The 16972-nt window shown below is 38.0% G+C and overlaps 1 long non-coding RNA gene across 1 annotated transcript; it reads right to left on the bottom strand.

Annotated features, from left to right (window-relative positions):
* Positions 1-1035: 1035 nt before the first annotated feature.
* LOC135208213 (uncharacterized) lies at positions 1036-8647 on the bottom strand. The gene is made up of 3 exons (XR_010313130.1): positions 8556-8647; positions 3822-3983; positions 1036-1567 (listed from the first exon to the last, which is right to left on the bottom strand). It is a non-coding gene; the product is annotated as an uncharacterized LOC135208213 (long non-coding RNA).
* Positions 8648-16972: the final 8325 nt, after the last annotated feature.

Here is a 16972-nt window from a genome sequence, read left to right as displayed (position 1 = left end):
CTGCAGCCGTTTAATTGAATCCAACCAATAGAAACTACACTGCATCAGACAAATTTATTCAAAGCATTCATATCTGGAAAATATCCAACACACTGACTGTCTAACACTCATATTCACTATGTTGATAAAATATGTCCATAGGCAATTATACTTATTTGTAAAATGTCAAAGTTTTTACTTATTTGCTCAGGCCCCGGTAAAATATGCGTCCCGTGCACAATGTCCTACGTGGTGCGAGTTAAGTCCACAACCATGAAAGGGGAGCTGATTAGCGCTGTTTCCCGGGTCAGTCCATGATACCTGGAACATCCCTGATTATTCACGAGGATACAGTTATGCATTTGTCACTGATTAGACATCATCCTTACCTATTTATTCTGTGCGAATCAATTTTATGATTTTCTGGCGTTTCTTTTCCGAGGATCACAAATGTTATTGAAAGTTCAATAATGGCTTTATATTCACATATAAAGTTTCGGGAAGGATTCCAGAAATCCGTGCTAAATAATAATTCAACATCATTAAATTTTAGAAAGTGAAATGTATCTCGAACCCTCGCCATAGAAGTAACACACGTAAATAACATGCCATGTCGTAACTAATTTTAAATTTTCCTTTCAGAACTTTATTGATGCATAATTATCACTTAATACTTTGATGACTGTACCAGCAAATACTCTCGGAAATAAAAACCAAAAAATTATAAATTCATTGCAGTACTCTTTCTCTTAATCGCCGTAATGTTGAAACATATGGAACGTAATTCATCTTACAGTCTTTATTGGAAATTTTCGTAGTTATGCCTGTTTACTAAAGTTCGTGAAGATGATTGAAGTATCGAGGCGCATATACCTCCTTATTTTCTACAACGCGATTTATTTTTTGCGACTTTATCACACTTATGAAACCTATTTTCACTAGAAAGCTCAAACATACAATTTGATATATATATATATACGTATATATATATGTGTGTGTGTGTGTGTGTGTTATGCTTTCTTGCACGGCTACAAGAGACAAAAATATTTCCCTGGTTTTATCCGTATTTTCGTCTCAATGCTGGTGTTCAGTAAGATTACGGGTTAAGGGAAATAACATTTTATATGAGTAATCTTGAAATATTAGGTTTTCTCCGAAATTTAATGAGATTTGGCCACAACGACAGGTTCTATGCATACTAAGGTGCCATAAATATAATGTTATTAGCAGGAACTTTCCTTCACAGAACAATGGCAAAAGTGATATCGAGCACAAAAATCCGTTCTCCCAAACGGCCACAAGGTGAACACGAACCACGTGATAAGGAATCCACGAAACAGTTAAACAAGTATCTAATGCAACACCCAATAGATTGGCAACGTAAAATGCATTAGGGGAAGGAGTTGGGAAGGGGGAATTTCTTTTGTGCTTTCCTAATTTCCATATACTGATATCGCTAAGAAAGTGAGTGTGAAAGTTCATGGTGATGACCCTCTTCTGTACAGATGAAAGATCGAAGGAAGTCAGGACTGAGTTAGCGAATTGCAACAACATGCGCGTGGGTGTTCTGTTATCAGCAAACCACCTTCTGTAAAATAAAAATAAAAATAAAAAAAATAAAAAGTGACCAAAACTACCAGATCGTTTATGTTATTGTGGTAGTAACAACAAGCTTCTCTGGTGCATTCTTTATAAGTAAAATTAAATCCTGTTGTATTCAGTTTTGTTGCATGATTGGTCCTACATTCATAGTGAAAGTGGGGGATGTGGCTGATAGCAACTAAGGAATGCCTGTTTTTGCTTGCTTATAAATTACGGTTACTTTTAATTCTCTTGAAATACTACCATACAATAAGATTCAGATACTTCCACCCTTTCACAGGTACTACATTTATATTCATGAGAAAGATAAAGCAAGAAAATCAGAGGGAAAAAACTGAAGTAACGAGACAAAGAAAAAGTAAAATTAAATTATTTGGAGAGCGACAGTGAGCGAAAGAGTTCCTTTGTAAGTGGGGAACAATTCGCGAACGCTTGTTATACTATTGTTTGGCGGTTTCATTGGCTGCGCGAGGTTGGGACTAACAAAAATTATCTGTTATCTAATTAATCTTTTAACAGTCCAATAATAATTATTGTCGATGCAGAATACAATGGCTGTGGTAATTTAATTCGCAAAAAATATTGTTTTTGTGCGTGTAGTTTTTAAATGAATAGAGGCTAACTTAAAGTTTCTAATGATTGCGCTGCTCACACCAGTATCAGTTGTTGTAAATGTGACATGCACAAATGCCGAATGCGGTGACTTAGCTAAAACCCTACTACCATCGGAGGTTATTGACTTGGTCTGTCGAAGCACGGAAGTAGTTGTCATAAGATTCCGATCATTGACACCGGAGAGGAAGCGTCAGACTTAAAGCATTCCATTTTTTTTTTTTCTACTGTGATCATAGAAATTAATAGTATGTGATAAAATATATGCTGATAAGTGTCACTGTTGCTTGATTATTGTTTAGCAATTGTTCATATTTACTAGATCTGGTGGCCATAAACCTAACTGCTATTATTGAATTTTATTTAATATACCCTATCAGATTTTTTTTATTTATTTATTTTTTTTATCACTAGAGGATTTTATATGGTTTTTCCTTAGTGCGACGAGGTTGCACTACTTCATCTACTAATGCTTCTGAGAGCTGCAAGGGATTCTACCGAACAGCCACACCCATACTATTTTTTCTTTCAAGGGTTGATAGTGTATGCTTTTATCATTATTAGAAACACTTCCAATACGTGATAAAGTATGCCCACCACCAACCCTTGAAGGAAGCATCTAGTTATATTAATGCTAATTTTTTCAAATTATCAGAAAATGGATAACTTTATCAAAGGTTTTATTCTAGTATTTACATATCTGATGTAATGTAATGCTGTATCAAGACTTCTGTTTAATGAAACATACTAGGCAAACCAGTTACGCAGAAGGGTAATACTACAGTGGAAGCATCCATACGAGGAGCCAACTGAAGTCATCCTTGTTTTCTAACCACGAGAGCATATCGTAAGCTTTCCTTTCTTGTAAATTCCAACATGTAGCATTTGCTTGATAAGTTACATCCGCCGAATTTAGTAAGTGAAATGAAGTGCCTCCTCCAGCCTTAGACTTTGCTCATTTCATCTGATAGGCCCGCATGTTCATTTTAATAATCAGCCGAGCCTGTCTGCATTTCCGGAGATCCTGTTGAACGTTCGACTGAGGTCTGCATTTGCAGTCCCCCTGTTTCCAGTTCGCCTCTATGTTACGTTAGCTCCGTTGCCAACTTCAAAATTGATTATACCTAACTTAAGATACGCTTCCCTTATAATTCATTGGTATTTAGATCTATTTTACCCCTGTAATTCAGCTGTAATTAATTATGATTAACTGTGAGCCCCTTTGTAAGTTAGTTCTTATTTTCAACCCTGGAATTGTATTATCTAAGTCTCGCTGGTGGCCTTTCCACTTCATTCCCCACTTCCATTTACAAGTGGTGAGCCAAGTAATAAGTTAAACAAATATTACACACACTGTATTGCTTCCCATGCTCCCAGCTTGTATCAATATATATCAATATATATATATATATATATATATCTATATATATATATATTATATATATATATTATATATATATATATATATATAATGAAGACGGAACGTTCAAGGCTTGATGAGATTAGTACATGTAAGACGGCGTGGTATTGTGTTGAAATTGTGAAGGAAACCCCTCTGTATGAAAAGTATATCTTAAAGAATATGTAGATAATAAAAGTGACGTGAACAAAACAAACCCAAATTTTACCATTTTTGGACGGAAGGGGCAAAATAGAATTATGCAGAAATTTTAGGAAGGAAAATTCCACAATAGGGTGATTCTAAACTTAATGTTCCGACTGGATGAGTTCTATCACATTTGGCTTACGTCAGTGGCCTAGGTCATGACTGCTTCCATATAAATCCATACCTGCAAAAAAAAAAAAAAAAAGCAAAAAAAAAAAAAAAAAAAAACCATTAACAGACATGAGCTGCGGAAGAACACGAAGTTTTGGAATACTGACTCAAAGACTTTGATCTGACTCTTGAATAGTTAAAATGAAAAAGCGAGTAACGTAAATGTTCATTTTATGATACCAAACAGCCATTTCTTCTTTCAAATATAAAAATCTGGAAATATTACATAGTTAGGTTTTTTAACCAGCCACTCCACAACCTTACAACTACATGCAAACAGTTGTGTATGGTATATTTAAAACTACATTAAATTCAAAATTTCATCTACTGAGAGTTTCACATGGAAAAATATGAACTTATTAATAAAAATTTAGAGGTTGAAATTTAGCTTTTATTAAACCATTATCTAATAATACAGAAAAAAACTAATAACGGTGTCACTAAGCGAAATACGATCTCGTTGGTTATCAATTCCTATATATCTTACGAAATAGTTTTTTTGTGGCCCGCTAAAGATCTCATTTTCCATCTAAATTGTTTGTGAATGGTCTGTTACATTTCATTTACAGTTACACTGAATAATCATTCGCGGCTACATTCAAGATAACTATATACAATTTTTAGCAAATATAAATCAATTGTTTTCAGATATCTTTTTGTGTGTATACATTTGCATATGATTTCTATTTAAGAAATTTCGTTATTCGAGTGTTCGTTTATCGTGACAACACAAACTAATAGCTTTTATGTTAATTTGAACTAATTATGGTTAGGTTTTTAATTTAATCACTAGGCGGCTTTATACCCCTATGGCCTTTTAGTCTTGCTTGGCAACTAAGGCGAAAGACATCCACATTGGAGGATAAATGAGCCAATTGCCAACTTGGCTCTAATCAACACCGGACGGTATTCCATGACACTGACGGCGGCCAGCAGCCTGTTTCATCTGCCTTTTAAGTTGCTTGCTAATTAAGGTTCATTTGGGGTTCTGTTGTATAAGTATTACAAAACCTTCCGGGATTTTAATGACGTTTAAGCAAACCTGCAGCCGGCGTTATTCTGTGACTTGGATATATCCAGGTAGGAATCATTTTAAAACCAGTGAACGTGAATCAAATACAAAATGATCCAGGACACCTAACAACGAGACACACACCCATACATGCGCACGCACACAGATAACGTTTATAGAAATAATGATTGAGCTGGAATGAAAGAAGTCAAGGCGTCATCCGACCTCCAGCTTACTCAGGACGCGTGTACGATTTTCCACTGACTCTTCAGTTACAAGCATCATATTCCTAACGTAACACGTTGTGGTTTTTTGTAATTAATACTCATAATTACTACTAATCATACTAACAACATGGATCAAATAAAAGGGACAAATTTAAATACGTTCATGTATTCTGTTATAACTGGAAACACAAAATAATAGAACTGAAATATAACCTCTAAATTCAGTGCATCAAATAAATTAAAACTTACTAGAATTTATGAACATATAGCCGTTGTTTCACCAACGAAAAGATAAAAAGATACTATACATTTTAATAAAAATTTTCTGTACTGTTTAATATGCATTTTTTTTTTTTACATTTTCACTGTAATAAATAAACTATGAATATCCTATTAGAAATAATTTTTCTGCACTGTTTAATATGCATTTTTTTTTCATTTCCATTCTAATAAATAAACCTGGATATCCTATCCCAAAATTCCTGTATCTAAATTTAACTCAACGCGAAACACCTTCCTTCCGACCCTTTTAGACTTTCTTAACCGCCCCCCCCCCCCCCCCCTCAACAACAACAAATTAGTTTGCAGGCTTACTTCCCGAGTAAGCTAAATAGGGGAAATGAAATAGAGTACTACGAAATTACCTAAACAACTTGCTCGTCTCTTTAGTATTGTATCGGATCCCATAAAGTGGAGTTTCATTATATTTCCAAATGGACCGCTGAATATACATGACATTTTCATAAAAAAAACTCCTCATTCCATTGTTTCCATTCACCTCAGCTCATTTCCTAACAAAACGTTTGAAACAATAATGCTGGATATAAGTAGCTTGACTTGACATGGAAGCGATTGTAGTATTTTTTTTTTAGATATTCTCACACACTATATCAGATAATGTCCTCTGATGTGCAGATTTGGCTAATACATTCACCAATCGAGTATCTGACGGTGTTACGGTAGCAGAGCAAACGATTTTACCATTATTGGACAGTTAAACGACTGAACATCCGTCTTTTGGATGTTAATGAACTTTGTGCGATTGTTAGTAGTGCAAAAGCTATGAAAAGTTAAGTATATCTTAGTTTCACCACACCAATGAGCTGATTAACAGCTCTCCTAGGGCTGGCCCGAAGGATTAGATATTTTTACGTGGCTAGGAACCAATTGGTCACCTAGCAACGGGACCTACAGCTTATTGTGGGATCCGAACCACACTATATCGAGAAATGAATTTCTACACCAGATATAGATAACTGATTCCGCGTTGGCCGAGCCGGGATTCGAACTTCGGACCACCGGATTGGTAGCCGAGTACGAAAACCACTCGTCCAGCGAGGAACTGCAAAAGCTATGAAAGGCATAATGATATATTTAGGTAATAATAAGCTAATAATACATTGTCATATTAAATGCACTCTATCAAAACCTTTTTCAGATACCCCTAGGTTCGTTCTTAGCCCAGCATACAACATTACTGCACATGAAATGTTAGTGCATTTCTACACAGTATTGAAAATGAAGAAATGGAAAAACCGCTGCGCATTCATCGCCTTTTTTAAGAGGACTCTTCACTCTTAGCTAGACCTTAACGTTATTGTTCTTATATTTTTTTGTATCAAAGAAATCTGCATTCATAATATAGCAGAGTTAAAGAATTTAAACATAACTGGCAGTTACCGTTTTAAAACATCAAAAGCAAGCAAGCACTTATATTCCTTGTGACTGTTAAGCAATATCATTAAATAACGCGAGGACTGCCTTAGAGCCGAGTCTGAGTGCAGAAGGCTCGGGGATAATTTTTGCTGCCGCTTAACAATAGTCGTAAAAATTAAGTCCCTAAACATTCCAGTGGTGTTAGGACATCAATATGGAATTAAGTCAACCGTGTACTTGCCACGTTTCATTAATCATCTCCCACTCCATTTATGATGGAAGTTCCCGTACAGAAGTCTTTATAACTGAAAATATCACCCCTGCGTAGACGGAAGTCTCTCTCGTTCGACAGAAAGCTTTCAACTATACTCAAAACCCAACACAATTGATAAAATTTTAATTTTTAAGGACTCTTTAAAATCACATTGCAAAAAAATCACTGATAAAAGTTGTATTCACTACTGACGAATTCAGCTTAATTGGAATGAAGTACATAGTATTAACAGCATTATCAGTGCAGGAAATAGTACTAGGAAAAATAATATGCTTAACTTTGCATATTTTCGTAATCCGAGAGAATTCAAATGTGTAATCCATAATTGGACGTTATTGCTCTTAGCAAATTTTTAGAGGGGTAAAAAGCTCTTAAGCATTTTATTATGTTCTGTGCTCATTCAGTTTTATTCTTTCAATCTCACGTACAATTGTATCAAACCGCTGGTCTGGAGTATGCGTGTCAGGTTCTACATAGAGGCTTATGAAAAATAACCAGGGAATGTAAACTAATATCTCATAGTTTTTAAAGCTCTAGGAAAAGTGAAGCCCCCCTATCATTTGTGTGGCACTCAAAAGGAAGGATAGTGAAAATTACTCAGCCCTTGGATTTCACTCCTTACTATTTTATTGCTTAAAAATATGAAAGAATTCATCCTCGGTTACCTCCATATAGTTTAGCCGGAAATGTAGCTGCGATCATTAAGACTCATAACCGACCGAGATATCGTTCAGTTAAAACTACCTCGAAAATTTGCTCACAGGTAAAATTGTAACTGATAACCTTCGTCAAAAGAGAATTCTCCATATGGAAATATATTGGCATAAATTGTTTAGGGTGTGGATCAAGACACATTAGCAAGAGGTTAAGTAAGGTTTAAGTTCAATATTGAAGCTTCTCGAGCGCTTTGTCAATTGTCAGTTTGACTATTTTAGTGACCATTTATGGGCTTTGACTTTCATTCAAAAATTCTTAATCCATTACAGTTACAGTTAGATTATCGAAGATAATATTCACTTGCAGAGTAATTTACTATGTTACTATAAAAAACATTATAAGAGTAATTTCAGACAAAGCACAAAACACTTAAATATTAACCAATAGATGGCACGTTATGCTCTACATATATATGACCTTAGATTACATTAAGCCACTTTATACCGGTCCTTCAAAAAACCTGTGGAATTTAATACTCCATCCGGTCAAGGTCAACTGCTTAATGTCTGTACAATTAATTTCAGAATTTTTGGCATGCAAACCCAAGTCTGCAATTTCTATTAGAATGGAAAAGACATTCATATTTACATGTGATCTTACTGAGAAATAATGTTAACTAATTACACCTTTTAATCAAAGCAAGAAAACTTTTGGCATAAAGTGCAGTATATCAGTAACGCCAGGTTGCTGTTGTCTCACCTCAAAAACATATTTCGTTGTGATAGCAACGAACACCGGAGTTCCTAAATTACGGGGTCTCCACTATTCCAATCCACAACCTGTAAAGAAAAACTACGGCAGAAAGGTTTGTATTTGTTAAATAAAGGAAAATCTTTAGATCAGTAAAATATGTTAAATAAAGAAAAATCTTTTGGTCAGTAAAATATGGTAGAAATATTTGTACTTATTACAGATAAATTAAGAATTCCCAAGATTCTTGGTCAGAAATTTATAATGTTATATTAACTAAAGCCTTCACGATAGATCCAATTTGCTTATATACAAACCAACCAGCCAAATTAACTGAAGCCTTCAAGATGTATCCAATTTGCTTTTATACAAATCAACCAGCCACAAAAAGACTTTGACCAAAGATAAAGAAAAATCAAAAGCTAGCAAACCAAGAAACGCGAGGCACCAAAAAGATCAGACAGTCGAATGACCAACCAGAGAAACGGCCGCATCAAACTCCACTTAGTTCAAAGCCGTCGAACCCATATTACACAAGTTAATTTGCAAAGTTTAAGAGCAAAGCACATTCTAGCATCGCTCTCGGATTTGGTATAAACAGTGCATCTGTTTTTGTGCACAGTGAAAAACATAGGCCTGTTCAATGCATGATTAGCAAAAGTTTCGCTTAATTTGAAAAGATTTAAACTGCTAAACATAAGCTATAACATCGTTAAATTTGTTCAAAATTTAAGATGAAAAATCAGTTATCTAAATTAAAGTCTTTAAAACAATGCAGTACTCTAATCTCAATCTTAAAAGCACATATAAAAAATTAAAACTAGTGACTAGTTTAGAAATTGGAGAGCCATTTTGACTGAAGAGAAATTTTTAGAATATTACGTTAAGTTAGTATCATTATAAATATTTACTTACAAAATGAATTAAAAGGTCTTAACTGAACAACAAAACTAGAATAATTCTAATATAAATATAAACGTTAGTTACTTTAAATCTTAAAAAAAAAAAACTAAGTCAAGGTACGTTAAAAATAACAAGCACTTAATACCTGAAAAAGTTAAATTGATTAATCCTCCCACGCCAGCCGATAGGTCGTAGGACCTATCGGACATGGCATGAGAGGGGCCTCCACCCCAACAGGAGCACCGCCCCTGTAGGGGTGGAGGAAAAAAAAATTGATAAGTTGAACAGATACACAATACATTTAGAAAAACTTTGTACTGACTGTTAATTAAAACATGGGGGGGAGTAGTTCGTTTTTGAGTTGTTGGAGGGGCCTTTCTGGCTGGAGAATTTTGACCTCCATTTATCACTAGCGTAGTTTCCTTCATGAAACTCTGTATAACAGTCAAGTCTGGAAGTAGTTTAACATTAGAATTGTAGCAGGATATGGATTTGCTTTAATAGAAATATAACTAGTCATATCTTCACATGATTCTAGATAGATATAAATTTAAAAAAACTGAAGGCTCTGCACGGAAGTCTGGATTTTAACAGGAACTCCATTAATAAGTAAAGTGTAAAATACTGAAGCACGTACTACCATCAGATCTCCTGGCCTTGAAAGCTGCATTGTACTGCATTAGTAAATGAAAGTTTTATAGTCTAGAAACGAAAATTTGGGTAAAGTCATACTATATGATAACTAAAAGTTTAGAAACTCAATTTTCAGACCAAATATTCTATAATGTCCACAAATTGCAACAAGTTTCTGATAATCTTCTATGCATCAAATATTTACAAATTGAAAAATCGGTAATTCTTCAGAAGCAAGCCGCGTCACCAGTTTCTAAAAGACAATTAACAAACCTTCATTTAATGGTGTTTTTTCAGTGAATCTCATCTAGTTTTCTTGAGGAAATGTTATTTTAAACCCCTTTTCCACACCCAACAAGCTTGGGGGGCCCCAGTTGGGATCGGGGGTTTGGGTGGGGAAATACCAGAAAGGAGTGCTTTGCAGCAATAATAATTGGGAGCACCTACAGATTCGCGGGCCCACTCGACCGCCGGACCGAAATTCGGCGGAGGGTAAGGGGTGATCTAGTGTACCTATCCGCGGCGGCCCAGAGTATGGCAGTTGCGGTTTTTCTATGCAGTTTTACCTCCTGAACAAGAATTTGAAGTAATATTCGGACGACTCTAATTTACCTTTGAACTCTATCCTACGGTAAAGGGGATTCCCATTGGGCAACCGGGTTTTGGGTGGGGAAAAACCCCAACTCTATCCTACGGAAGGGGGAACCCCCAGTGGGAACCGGGTTTTTGGTGGGGAGAAACCACTTCGGGGGTGATTTTGCGTGTTATTGTGGTATTTCCCACATTTATCACTTTTAAAAAACACGAAAAGAAGGCGGAAATAAGAGATAACAAAACTAGCGATAGTGGAGCCGTTCCACATCCATATTCGTCTACTACTACTACTACCACAACACTGAATCCTACTACGCATGCGCTAATCATGCTACTGCGCATGCGCTAACTGTAAGGGCGCTTTTGGCCTAAACTCAGACTGCTTAGTGAGGAAAGAAATTGGGGGTTTACGGGAGGGATACATGTATTTAGCCAAACACGTTACAGTATGACCCCTACGTTGCTACCGGACTGAGTGAAGGATTGGGTGGGGGTACAAGGTTCCCAGATTTGGCAGTTTCTCACCAAATTTGGCTTTTTTTTCCTAATTTGGTGGGTAAAATTTCACTTTGACTGGTTGGTGGTATTTTGGCTGGTTTTCAAATACTTTCTATTTGAGCTAAACACTGATCCCACGTTTGAGGAATCTCTCCCCAGATTGGGAATTTTTGAAGGTTTTCAGGAAAATCTGGGTGGGAATTTGAATAGGGGTTTTCAGTGTAAAAACTTGGTAACTTTTAAGCAAAATATGTAGATGGAATTTGAAAATAAGAAAAAATCACACACACCAGACGACCACAAAACAGGCCGCCGGATTCTCAGAGAACGAGCCTCATTTCCAAAATTTCAATTTATTCTCGTTTTTTTTTTTCACCTGTATTCTTATATTAGTTTATATTATCTAACTAAAACTATGATGCCGCTATACAAGCATATATGATAAAAAATATGAATTTATAAAGATAAATATAACGCACATATATTTGCCGGTTATTTGGGTTGGTTTGGATTTCCATTTGGCGGGATTTTGGCTGGTTTCATGGTAGACTTTGGCTGGTTGGTAGTGGTGTCATCTGGGAACCCTGGCTGGTAACCATACGTTGAGTTACATAAAAACATTTACCTAATTTGTTTATTAAAACATGTTATGTGAATTCTAGCGTTTTATTCCTTTTCATTTTTCCATAGTATTTGTATAATAACTGTTTTGAAAATATCCCCACCTAACATTTCACCATATATAACTTTGAAATATTATGTTATAATTGAGGACAGACACCTAAAAATGCCTACGTGTTGATATAGAACTCAGTTTTAGGACGTTTCGATACCTACCTACCTACCTGTTACATGAAATTGCACATTGCGTTGGCATATTACATACACACTCTCCCTATATCATTTATACACAAGTCAATCCCTCCCCTTTCCAGTATTCACGACTGGCTCTTTACGTTACACCATTTACAATGCATTTCTCACCGATACCAATACCTAGATTAAAGTTTGCCATTATTATTATAAAAACCTACATTTTTAAATTTAAATATAACATTTAAATATATAGTTTGCCATTATTTTTATAAAACCTACATTTAAATATATTCCATTATACACTTTACAGACATTACAATTTACACCTCCCTTCCAGTTTCCTTACTATTACGCAGTTATGTATGGTTACTTTTTACATTTTACAAACACTTCCACACCCATCAAAGTTAGGTTTAGGTATGATCATTTTAACCTACTGGGGGCGAGCGAAATCCCATCCCCCGGTAGGCAACATACCCTTAGGTTTAGTTTGTTATATGTTGGTTTACCTACTAGTTTTACTTCCTTGAAGGGGGTTACCCGGTTAGGCTAGGTTGGTTAGTCTTCAAGGTAAAATACCGGGGGGGGGGGGGGGGGGGGGAGGGGGGGTTGTTACGTTACATTCCCTACTTGGTTACCTACTAGGTTAGGTTACATTCCTTACTAGGTTAGGTTAGGCCTTTAAGGGGGGTACGGGGGGCGAAGCCCCATGGTAAGGCAATATTCCCACTAGGTTAGTTGGTTAGGTTGTTAGGCATTTATTCCCTTACTAGTGGAGGTTAGGTTAGGTTAGGGGGGGCGGGGGGGTAGGGGGGGTAGGTAGCATTCCTTACTAGGTTACGGTTAGGCAGTATTCCCTACTAGGTTGGTTAGGTTAGGTTGTTGAGCCCCCCCCTTGGTTCAGCAAATTCCCTTACCTAGGTTTTAGGTTTAGGTTAGGTTACTTCCTTCTAGTGGTTACGTTAGGCCTAGTATTTCCTACTAGGTTAGGTTAGGTTACGTCCTTACTAGGTTAGGTTAGGCCTTTAAGGGGGGTACGAGGGGGAAGCGAAGCCCCCCTGGTCAGGCAATGTTTCCCCTACTAGGTTAGTTATGGTGAGGTTGGTTAGGTTACATTCCTTACTAGGGTATTAGGCCCTTAGGGGGGGTTAGTATGGGGGGGACAAAGCCCCCCTGGTCAGGCAATGGTTTCCCTACTAGGTTAGGTAGTTAGGTTACATTCCTTACTAGGTTAGGTTATGGCCTTTAAGGGGGGTAGGGGGGCGGGGGGCAGCCCCCCTGGTCAGGCAATATTCCTACTAGGTTAGGTTAGGTTAGGTTGGTTAGGTTACATTCCTTACTAGGTTACGTTAGGCCTAGTATTTCCCTACTAGGTTAGGTTAGGTTACGTTCCCTTACTAGGTTAGGTTAGGCCTTTAAGGGGGGTACGGGGGGCGAAGCCCCCTGGTCAGGCAATGTTCCCTACTAGGTTAGGTTAGGTAGGTTGGTTAGGTTACTTCCTTACTAGGGTTAGGTTAGGCCTTTAAGGGGGGGTTACGGCAAAGCCCCCCTGGTCAGGCAATATTCCCTACTAGGTTAGGTTAGGTTACATTTCCTTACTAGGTTAGGTTAGGCCAGTAAATTTCCCACTAGGTTTAGGTTAGGTTACGTTTCTACTAGGTTAGGTTGGCTTTTAAGGGGGGGTCGGGGGGGAGAAGCCCCCTGGTCAGGCATATTCCCTACTAGGTTAGGTTAACATTCCTTACTAGGTTGGGGGGGAGTTAGGCCCCCCTTTAAGGTACGGGGGGCAAAGCCCCCTGGTCAGGCAAATATTCCCTACTAGGTTAGGGTTAGATTACATTCCCTTACTAGGTTAGGTTAGGCCTTTAAGGGGGGGTACTGGGGGCAAAGCCCCCCTGGTCAGGCAACATTGCCTACTAGGTTAAGTTCCCTACTAGGTAAGGTTACATCCCCTGCTAGGTTAGGTTATGTTAGGTTGGTTTGGTTCTTTAAGGGGGGTTACAGCAGGTCCAACCCCACCCCTGTCAGGCAACATACCCTACAAGTTTAATTAGTTTTTGTTATAGCTAACCTATGTTTAATTTGGTCTTTGTATTTATTAAAACAACTATAGGCCCTATTACACATTTACCACAGGACTTAAATCCCACCCCCTCCTGGGCCCGTTATATATGTATTTGTATTAATTCATATTTTGAACCCATCCCCACATTTACATTTAGTTCCTTAAAAACTACCCATTTACTTTTATTACCCTTAACATTGCCAACTTATCTTGTTAAGTGCTTGTTCATTTACCTCAGCCCCACCCTGCCTCAACCAATAGCATCAAAGCATTTTTACTACTCTACCCACCTCTCTCCTACCTGTTTTCTACGGTCTGGCCTCCTGCCACCTCCTAACGTAGAACTCCAACACTGTTGAATCTGCCGCCATGACATCCACTGCTGCATCTACTTCACGCTCACCCCAGCCCCTCACCAGGAACTCTTTGCCAACTTCATGTAACAATTGTTACATGAGTTACAAAGATTTTTCTGCCTTTTACTCAGGTAATTATGATCGACTAATCGGTTTTTGCCAGGACCACGGCCTCCTGAGAAAGCAGGTCTTTTGCCCCCATTCAGTTACAAAGATTTTTCTGCCTATTACTCAGGTAATTATGAACGGCTGGTCTGTTTATGCCAGGACCACGGCCTCCTGAGGGAAGCAGGTCTTTTGCCCCCATTGTGGGAATGAGTGCCGCCTAGATCTGCAAAAAAGTGCTTTAGGTAAATACCTTACGAATAGTTTGTTGGATTCTACATGTACCGTGATATGACCCGGCCCTAGATTCATGGCAATATTATATTACACCTATACCATTTATGACCTACTCCATATTTTCATGTTTATAATGGTATTTTTCCCTCCACGTTAACCTTTAGGTGTGACCGGTCTTATCGACACATAGTAAGAAGCGAAAAAACGCTGTTCTTACTACTTTTCATGTTTAAGGGCACTTGGTTCTCTGGGTTCCCACCTTGATGTTGAGACAGTTCTGTTCTTCGCATACCTGTATGTGAGTGATTTTTTTTCTTACAAGGTTGCGAGAACGAGAACTTGGACTGTCGGACTCGACAATTAATGATTGGGCCAGCTTCATAATTCGGAAAGTAAGTATTTTGCTTATCCCTCCCCAGTCATTCCATTTTTCCATCATACCCCCTCCTTCCCCCCCCCCCCTCCCTCTCTCTCATACACAACCTGCCTTGTATTATTATGAAATTTACCTACTTAATTACCTCCCCTAACACTGACTTTTATTTCAGGTCATAGTTAATTGGTGCTTCCAACAGAAGAAGCAAATAGGTGGGCCCGGCACAATTGTTGAAATCGATGAGGCGAAGTTTGGGAGAAGAAAATACGTTTAGGTCGCCTCATCGAAGGCCAGTGGGTATTCGGTGGTATCTCCAAGATAACGGGAGGGAGAATGTATAACTTGCGTCGGGTACGTTGGCTGTTGCTTATTTCAAGCTGCATTTTGAGGAACCCAAGACCGCCTCACACATTCTTAAAGGCCAGCTGCTGCTTTGTACCCTCCACCCCTTTAAGGTAAGGTCCAAACATTATTCTTAATTATTATGTTTTAGGAAAGTGAGTGTTAGGCTTTCGCCGAAAGTTGCGTCAAGGTATGTTACTATTCAGTGGGGTGCTGCTAAGACAACTCGTACCTTCCACCTTACTCCGCCCACCCCCTGTGCGTTACCCCCCCCCCCCCCCACCCCCCCCCCCCCCCCCTTTGTGAACATCATGGCTCCGTGGTGGTTGGGGAATTTAAACATGGCGGCTGTTTACATTTCCTTCACCGTAACGAATACTTGGTACCTTCCTATAGGACCGTTCTTCGGTGACTTAGACTATGTCAATTGACATTTTCAATGTTATTTTAGTTGCTTTACAAGGGTTGTAAGGAATATTTTTTTCGTTTGGTTGGAACTAAACTTTAATATACCTTTGAGTTTGGTGTGGCTATTATGTAACTTTTAAAGGTCAATTACTGCTTAGTTACAGCCGGCCGAATGGATATTACTTTTAAATCTTGTACAGTAACTAAAATAACATAGGAATCAGTCAATTGCCATATAGTCTAAGCCACCGCGGATTGCTTATGTAGAAATACCGGCGGAAGAACACCAAAACCAATATGGCGGCGATATCAAAACAACAGCAAACAAAGTAGGGAGCGACTACATATCCGTGACGATCGATTTATGTGTGCCGTCAGTAAGGCCGTGGCATATTTAAAGATTCTTGGGAAGCATGGCATGTTCTGGCAAGAGGTAATGTTGCGCTGCGCGCGCTAGCCACAGGGGTTACAGTAAGGCTACTTACCGTGGCGGATGGATTTGGGTGTCGCGCGGCCCAGGAAACTTTAGATTAACTTCAAACAGATATGGGATTTTTCAAACCACGTTCCTTTAAACAAGGAAACACTAAAATTACATCCCTTACCCCGGCGTCCTTTCGTCACTACAGAGCGATCATACCTAAAGGCGTTCCTGTTGTAGTCGATCCGACAAATAGCTCCACAACACTGCAGTATTTTTGCTTTAGAATTAAATTATGTCTTTGAGCATATTCAATCACAACTTCTTTACCACCACTAGACAAATAATGATAAAATTCACCGTAACCCACATTGCACTGCAAACAATCGGTAGGAAATCGAAGGTCTCTGTCAAAATTAATGTCAGAAGGGCCAGCCACTGCTTCTGCCATAGCTACAAGAAGACAAAATGCCGGTTTTTGCTTCATTATTCGAGTATTCAGTCAAACAAGGATACCAGTGGACACTGGACAGGTAACTTTATTACTCCACTGAAATGCTAGTGAAACTTAAGTTTTCGACTAAAGTCGTTCGTAAATGGTTATGAAACCCATGACGTTATAACTATGTCACACCTCTCAGCCAATAACGAGTAACTGGAACTGCTTTTGTT

Source organism: Macrobrachium nipponense, chromosome 35, assembly GCF_015104395.2.
Source record: "Macrobrachium nipponense isolate FS-2020 chromosome 35, ASM1510439v2, whole genome shotgun sequence".
In the NCBI taxonomy this organism is placed as follows: domain Eukaryota; kingdom Metazoa; phylum Arthropoda; class Malacostraca; order Decapoda; family Palaemonidae; genus Macrobrachium; species Macrobrachium nipponense.
Note: the sequence above shows the minus strand (reverse complement) of the source record. Positions and strands in the feature narration are given on the sequence as shown.